Raw genomic sequence first — 8,743 nt, 5'->3', positions numbered from 1 at the left:
AGAAATGTCACTGGTTGTGGCCACCACCACCACTCCCCGCTGGTTAGAGCAGGGGCTTATCCACTCCCCTCATTTGCTGTGTGAACTCTAGGGAGCATATGAGATGCAAGAGATGTGGGTTCAATCTCTGGGTGGGGAAGATCCCCTGGAGGAGGGCATGGCAGCCCACTCCAATATTCTTGCCTGGAGAATCCCCATGGACAGAGGAGCCTGGCAGGCTACTGTCACTGGGGTCACAAACAGTTGGACATGACTGAGCGACAGCACACACACACACCTGCCCACACCCCAGAAGCAAGCTCTGAGACACACGGGACAGGTAGCAGCACCAGGATTGTGGATGTGATGCTAAATCACAGCCACGAAGAAAAACTGGTCCAGGTGATACTCAAGGCCACACCCCTCCAGGACCAGCGCCCTTCCCTGGGCAAGGACTATTCAGAGGCTTTGTGGGTTGAGGGCCCGGACTCTGAGCTGGCAAGGCTGGGTCTCCATTGCTCTCTGGTCCACACCATCCAGCCCCTGGGTAACCCTGCGTGTATGGCCCACGGGAGGCAGCCTACCCAGCTCCACATGTCAGAAGCTTCCAGGCCCAAACCCTGGTGATCTGCTAAGAAGCGCTGACTTAACAGCAGCCCTAGAGCCATATAACCTGCCCCTCTCAGCCCCACGGCCCTGTGTCCCAGGTCCCGGGTCCCTCTGAGCAGTCGCAGCTCACTCACACACTCTCACACGTGCACAGTCGCACACGTTCTTGCACACACTCACGCGCATTCACAAGTTCACGCAGCAGCCCTCTTCACCTCCCCTCCTCCTCAGCTTCCCTCTCCTATCCCCACTCCCCTCCCTAGAGCTGAGTCTGTAAGAAGGGGCCGTCTCCAGCAGGACCAGCTGCTCTCTCTTGCCTTCTTCTTCCTCTCATCCAGAACGTGGTACAGTCGTGGGGGCACTCTCTCCCTGGGCCCTTGTCTCCAGGCTGCTGTTGTGCGGAGTGTGCCCCGCCCGTGGTCGTGGATACGGGCATCCTGTCCCCACGTGTGTGCTGCAGTTCGGATCTTGCTCTGCACCTGACCTTTTCCTCCGGTCCAGGCTACTGGGCTCCGCGGGGCGGGCTCTCTGAGGACCTACTTGGCAGAGTGCAGACCCAAGAGACAACAGCACCATTCACTCTCTGCCCCTGCAACTCCCAGCTCACCTGCGTTGTGACCAGCACTCAGGTGTGAGTCCTTCCCTATGGTGAGCAGTGCGGGGGAGGTCACTGGGCCAGGCCCGCTAACATCTCCACACCTCGCACTGCAAGCCTGTTTGCCGTTGGGTGGTATGCTTCTTCAGGCACCGCCAGGGGCTCCTCTGCGGGCAGAAACTGGAGACGTCTTTCCCATTACTCTCTTCACAGTGGCCAGCAGAAATGCTTCTCCCGATACAACCAGCCATCTGTTTTTTCCTTATGGGTTGTGATCTTGTGGTGTGTCCGTAAAGCTTTCACACACATATTTTCCTCCGTTAAGCTGACGGCTTCGGTTCTAATGTTTACATCCTTAGTGTCAGCATCTGCACATATCAGGCGCTCAATAGGCATTTGTGCGATGAGTGAGTGAGTGAGGCGGGCGTGAGTGAAGATTCTTTAAAGAAAAGTCTTCTGGACCCCACGACCCTCTTCCCGCTGTGTCTCTTCCCAGCCTGGCTCCACAAGGGGACTGCATTCCTGCCCCACTGGCCCTCAGCCTTTCCCGGGAAGCCCTCTGTGGCCTGGCCACTTACTTGCTGGGGCCAAATCCACCTGCCTGTCCTTCCTTTCTTCTCTTGTCACCTCAGAGCATCGGTGAGATTGTCCATACCTCCTTCACTTTCAGGATGTCTTTTTAAAGAGACGAGATTGGTTAATGCCACGTATCTTTTTTAAACAAGCAAAACTAAAATGCACTGTGAAAGTAAATCATGACCCCAGACTCCTCATTCAAAAGTAAACCTTGTTAACAGAAAGTAGATTTCCAGGCAACGCACACAGTCCAGGTATCAACACAGAGGCAGAACTATCTACAGCCTAATTGAATTGATAGTGTTAACTGTGAAAATTATTTTCTGTGTAAATGAAGAAAAGAGGAAGGAAGAAAGGAAAAAGAGGGAGAGGGAAGGAGGAGGGAGAAAGTAGAGAGAAGGAGGGACGGAGAAAGGAGGAAGGGGGAGCCAAGTGAGGCAATGAGACGCAAAGATTTATTTGCTGAACTTGGGATAAATGTCTCGTCAACCCATGAGATACGTGCATGTTTCTAAATAATCCTTCTAGGATTGAGAGAGAGAATATGCGAATGAGGACATCGGGCTGGCTTCCGTTTCGCCAGCTCTGCATCTGAGCAGGGTCTGTCCCTGCGCCTGGCCCACTCCATGTGTACCCTCCAGAGTCTCCTGACTTTGCCAGCTTTCTGCAGTTTGCCGCACTTCCTTGCTTACATTTCAATGGGCTCAAAACTCACACCTTTCCCTCAACCCATGCTTTTGACCAAAAATCTCCCCATTCTAAGCTCTGTACTTCGGTTTGTGTTTCCAGTGTGTGTGTTCAGTCGCCAGTCGTGTCCAGCTCTTTGTGACTCCCAGGGAATGTAGCTCACCAGGCTCCTCTGTCCATGGGATTTTTTAGGCAAGAATACTGGAGTGCATTGTCATTTCCTCCACCAGGGGATCTTCCCAACCCTGGGATCAAGCCTGCATCTCCTGTGTCTCCTACAAGGCAGGCAGGCTCCTAACTGCTAAGCCACCAGGGAAGCTGTCTTTCCAGTGACTGGATCCAATCACAAGCAGCGGACCTGTTTTGTATTGTTTTTCATGAGGACCCACACATCCTGAATTTCATCAGTCCTGGGACACCTGCCATCTTCTTTGCACCCCACCCTGCTCACGCCTCTTGGGTCCCCCCGCCCCAGCCCCAGCCACCCCAAGGTTTCCTGCTGCTCTTTGGGTGGAGCCTTGTTCTCTGCATCCCTTTGGTTGCTCTGTGCAGCACATCAAATAGTTTACTAGAAAGGGTGTGTAACAGAAGTGAACTTTCTGAGAACTGGCCTGCCCAAAGTGCCTCTGGTCACTTTTTTATGTAAGCTTGGCTAGCCGTGGACTTCTAGGTTGGAGATGACTATCCCTCAGAGCTTGAAAGCCACGGCTCCATTTCAATCTAGCACCCTCCACTGCGGATGATATCCAGTACCTGTTTAATCCTCTGGGCTCTATGTGTGCGTGAGTTAGGAATGACCTGGGTAGCAGATAAGAAAACCCAATCAACGGGACCCTAAGCAAACAGATGTTCATTTGTTTTATTTTATTTTACTTATTTATTTATCTGTTTATTTTTACTCATTTTTTCCTTTTGGCTGCACCACATGGCATGTAGAATCTTAGTTCCCTGACCAGGGATTGAACCCATGCCCACTGCAGAAGAAGCACAGAATCCTACCTTCCCAAGTTCATTTGTTTCAAATCACATACACGCAACAGAAATAGAAGAGGCAGAGCAGGTTTAGAGTAAGAGATTTACCAGGTCACTGGGGACCTAAGCCTTTTCTGTTTTTGCCCATTCATCCTTCATGTGTGGCTTCTATACTCATGATCCCAGTATGACTGTTGCAACTCCTCCATCACAGCCTGTGTTTGAGCAAGGAAAAGGATGGAAGGATATGCAGGTGATGAGGAAAACGGGCATCCTCTTAAGGAAGCTTTTCCTTTCTGTTAGAGAAAGAACCCTGAACCCTCTCCACAGGAACTTGTCACCACATCTCCTTGGCCAAAACAGATGACCAACCTGGCTGAAAGCTATTCAACAAGAAGTTGACCTTCCATCACTAGATTTCTCGAGCTTTATCTTTCATTTTTTATTTAAAAAGATTTTTTATTCCACTAGCCATATTTTCATTTCCAAGAGTTCACTTTCATTTTTAGTGTTCCTTTTCCAATAGATTCTATTCTTGTTTTATGTAATTCCTTCACAAATCTTTCTAATGATACTTATGAGTTAATTTAAAACTCCTTTCTGTGCCCAATTATTTCTGTTTTTCCTTATGACTTTTTTTTTAGGAATATGTCTCTTGAGTCCCCAGAGTGACTTTCTGAACACTTTCACTTCTGTTTAAAAATTCTGGAATCCATAAAGCAAAGAAGTCTGCATAGATGGATAGGACAAAGAAGACAGCGGGGTGGCAGGGGGCGGGAGGGTTCCTCCTAGCCAAATTTGGAAAAATGTGAATACTAGAAGAGTAACAAATGTCATGGCATTGTGATCTTTTGGATTTAAAAAAAAGAATCTGTATGTTCTTGAAAATGGGAAAAAGCAAACAAAAGTTGGGGAGGGAAATTTTCTTCACAGAACAGTGACATGTAATGAATGTAGCAGGAATGATAGAATTTGTAAATTGCCTTTTCACAGGCACTAGAGCAATCACTACTTAGAGCAGAGTACCCATGAGTCCCAGGACCGCTGGTGGCCTGGCTTGCCCACCAGTCACAGGGAGACCACGTGCATGCACAGCCAGAGAAAGGGCAGTTACTGCTTCATTGAGGCTCACCCTCAGGTTCCCCACAGGGGCGAACAGCTACATCCTTGATTGGCCCTGGATTAGAAAACAAAAGCAGGGCTTCCCCGGTGGCTCAGTGGTAAAGGATCCTGCTAGTGCAGGAGACGGGTTCAGGCCCTGATCTGAGAAGATCCCACATGCCTCGGAGCTACCCAGCTTGCGTGCCACAACTGTTGAGCCTGTGCTCCAGAGTCCAGGGACAGAACGACTGAGCCCGCGTGCAGCAGCTCCGGAGCCCACGTACCTAGAGCCCTTGCCCCGCAAGAGAAGCCACTGCAATGAGAAGCCAGCATGCTGCAAAGACAATAGCCCGTGCTCGACTCAACTAGAGAAAAGCCGGAGCAGCAACAGAGACCCAGCACAGCCCACACAAACAAACCAAACACAGCCAGGCAACGACGCTGTCCCACTGATGTTCAGCGGTCAGGGTGAAGACAGGAGGGAGGTCCATGGGTAAGTGTCCATGTTGCAGGTAGATACACTGGAGAATTACAAGGGCAGACTGTCAGGATGTCACCAACACACTCTCAAAAGGTAAAAAGAGATGTGCCATGTTTTTTGAGAGTAAACAAAGTAAACGTGAGTGAATTAACAACTGTTGGACCAGCGCAGGACACACAGGCGTGTGGCAGGTCGACTCCCAGACAGTCCTGTGACGCCTGGCCCTGGGCTTTAAAGCACAGCCCCTGATAATTTCCATGTAACAGCAGATGACGGCTGCTGTTCGTAGGAGGGCCGCAAATTCTCTTTCCAAGCTGCGGAGGGAATCATGTGGCGATGCACAGTTGCCCCTGTGTTAAAATCCACGCTGAGACCTTGCTGGCTGGCCCCAGCCCGCCCTGCCCCCAGGACTTGGGCGCACTCTAGGCCTTGACCCAGCTGCCCCAGGTCTGGGCCATCCCCGCTCTTCCCAGGCAGGCTGTGAGGCTGCCCCACCTGCCCATGGCAGCAGGGCCTCCTGCCGCCCACTCCAGAATCAGCAACCCCCAGCTGCCCTGGCTTCTCCCTCCTCTGCCCCCCACCCCCTCCTTCCCTCCCCTCCCCCCACCGTCCCCCTCCTCCCTCCCCCTGCTTCCCACCCATCTCCTCTCCCCTCCCCTCCCCGCCCTCCCCCTCTGTCCCCTCCCCTCCTCTCCCTGCTCTGGGAGGTGGGCCTCTGGCTGCCCAGCTAATAACCACAGCAGGAGCCTCCCGGCTCTGCTCCCCAGCTCCAGCCGTTTCCATGGACCAGGGCCCACACAAACACAGGATGCTGCAGCTCCCCACTGCCAGCCCAGGACCCCCCACAGCACAGGGTTGGTGGCAGATGAGGTCATTGCCACAGGGGCCCTGCAGGCTTGTTGGGGGGACTATTTGTTTGGCCTTGTTTCTGTGGCAACCTGCTAGACCTCCTTCACTCCATCCACAGAGGTGTTTGCTGGTGTAAGGGATGAAGCTGCCCCGGAGCCCCCAGCTCCACCTCCAAGGGAAACAGGCTCAAGAATCAGGCAGAGGCAAGACCATGCAGCATGAGGACACTTGTCCCCAGACCAGACCGAGGTCTCCCTCTGCCAGGGGGCTCAGGCAACACGGGTCAAACGGGTCCCAGGCGTGCAGCTCACTGCCCAGAGCAGGGGCTCTAGCTCTGTCCAGCCTCTGTCCTGCCTGGGCATCCGGCCCCTCACCTCAGTGCTGACAGGGGGCTGGGAGGGTCCTGTCCCGAGAGAAGAGGCCTTGGGCAGTGATCAAGGAGGGGCGCAGAGGGCAAGGTTGCTTCCAGAAAAGACGCAGAAGCCAGGCACCGGAGAGGACCCGGCGGGCAGCCGGGTGGGGAGGGGGAGGCGGGGAGGCCAGTCACAGGCTGAGGCGGCTCCAAGAGGAGGGGCATGGGGACAGGAAGCTGGGGGGGCGCTGGGGAGCAGGAAGGCGAGTCAAAGCCAGGCTGTGTGTCCAGGGCACCAGCACACAAGCCCAACGCACACAGTGCCACCGTCCATCCGTCCAGTGGTCTTTGCAGCAGCCAAGAGCCTCCACAGCTGGGGGCAGGCCTGTGAGGGGCAGGGTAGGCTCGGGCCAGGCCAGGAATGGGGGCTACATGCTCACTGGGCTGGGGTCCAGACCCACCCACCCGACCCACCCACAGGCTCCCAGCCTTCGGTACCTCGGGGCTCTGGGCCTTGAGCCTTTCTGGGGGCCTCCTCACTCAGGGTTGCTCCCCGAGCACCTGCTGTGTGTGGCCCAGCCCGACCCTGACAGGGCAGCGAGCATGATTTCCTGTGGTCCCTGCGGTCCCAGGGCCTCCAGGGTCTCACAGCAAGATGAAACAGGGCCCCACCACTGCCTGTCTGGGCTATCTGGCCATGGTAAAGTGGCCTCACTTTTTCCACCCTTTCCCTCCCCCTCTTCTTCCTCTCCCTCCTCCCCTTCATCTTCCTCTGCCTCCTCCCCTCTTTCCCTCCTCCCCCTGCCCCTTTCTCCATCTCCTTGCTCCTCCCCTCCCCCTTCATCTCCCTCTCCCCCTCATGCTGTCTCTGAAGTCATCTTGGAAGGCAGGTGGGATCCAGCTGAATACCTTCCCAATGTGCAGGCCCGTCTGAGACGTTACCTAACCGCACCTTCTTACCTAATCCCCCAGCCATCTCCTGCCTCCTGTGCTTGCCCCAAACCCAGCAGGGCCAACCTGGGCTCGAGCCCAGACTTGCCTCTGGCCACCTGTGGTCCTGGGCCGCCTCCCCAGGATGTGGCCTGACAGGACAGGCCTTCCCCTGCCTCAGTTGAAGGAGGCCAGACACAGGGACAGGAGAGACTGTGGCCACTGGGCAAAGCAGGTGGCAGGAAAGGAGAGGGATAACCCAGCACTTTGTCCTCACCGTGTGCACATGCATGCACATGCATGCACAAGCATGTACACATTTGCACGGGCATGCACACATGTGCAGGCACACAGGCACATGGACCCAGCGCCCCCATGTGCCACGTTTGCACATACGCACACACACAGGCACATGCAGGATTCGCCACAGAGCTTATTCCAGCGTATCCCAAGAACCTAGGCTGGAGGGGAGACCTGGGTGTCCAGACAAGGATACTCTGCAGGGGGCTGCATGAAGCAGGAGGAGATTGGCCATGGCAGGAGGCTGTGCAGAGGGACAGCCTATGCTATCCTGACTGGCCCGTCTCCCCTCTGGAGCCCCCACTCACTTGCAGCCTGCAGTATGTACCTGGGTTGGTTTCAGCTACAGTTTCAGCCACCCTTTACCGTGGAAGAATGGCCCCATTCAGGCTGCCTGCTCTCTACCCCAGGCAGCTTGCAACCCTCTCCCACCCAGGGCACAGGGGCCTGAGTCCCTGGCCTGCCACTTCATTGCAGTGCCGGAGGAGGAGGTTCTGTGTTCACAACGTGCAACAAGGACGTGGGACCCGTGTCCCGTGGGTCCCCTACCCCCATGGATCCCACACGTAGCGGGGTGTCCTTGAGCCCCCCTCTGCCCTGTTACCACCCACCCCTGTCTCTCACCTGTGGATCCTGGTGCCCGGCCGGGGGGCCTCTTAGGTCAGGTCACCTGCAGCCTGGCAGAGGGTTTGGCACCAGGAGGAACCATTCAGTCTCTAGGGCAGTGCTCAGGAGGCCAGAGAGGGGGTGCTGTGCCCTCCTTCCTGATCATGGTGTCAGGCGGGCGGTTCCAATTCCTCAGGGGGCAGCCCCTCTCCTGGGTGTCCAGAGACACCTGGACAAGACCCGGGACGGCAGGAAGGTGACCTCCCAGGAGAGGGGCCACCAGGGGTCCAGCAGGCACACCTCAGGGGTGGGGAGACAGAGGCCAGCGGGGAGGGTAGGAGAGTAGGGACTGGAGACAAACGCAGGGGGAGGGCGTTGTGTTGGACCCAGAGGACCCCACACTCAGAGAAGGTGGACAGACAGATGGACAGGTTATGTCAGTGCTGCTACTCAGCGCTGGGCTGAAGCACAAGGGAACTGCTTCTGGAAGAGGCTGCAGGCTTAGGGTGGGGGAGGGAAACCTGGGTGTCTGGCAGGTTCCCTAAGAGGAAGCAGAGGCGCCCTCCAGCTGGCCAAGGGCCCCACACAATGGAGGGGGTCACACCTGGGGTAGAGAGACGGCAGCCAAGGCAGGAGCCTAATGCGTGCATAGCCAGGCGAGCCACGCTGCCAGCAGCCTCACGGCCTTGGCCCGCTGCCCCAGAAG

Source organism: Odocoileus virginianus, chromosome 3, assembly GCF_023699985.2.
Source record: "Odocoileus virginianus isolate 20LAN1187 ecotype Illinois chromosome 3, Ovbor_1.2, whole genome shotgun sequence".
Lineage (NCBI taxonomy): Eukaryota > Metazoa > Chordata > Mammalia > Artiodactyla > Cervidae > Odocoileus > Odocoileus virginianus.
This window is presented reverse-complemented; position numbering follows the sequence as displayed.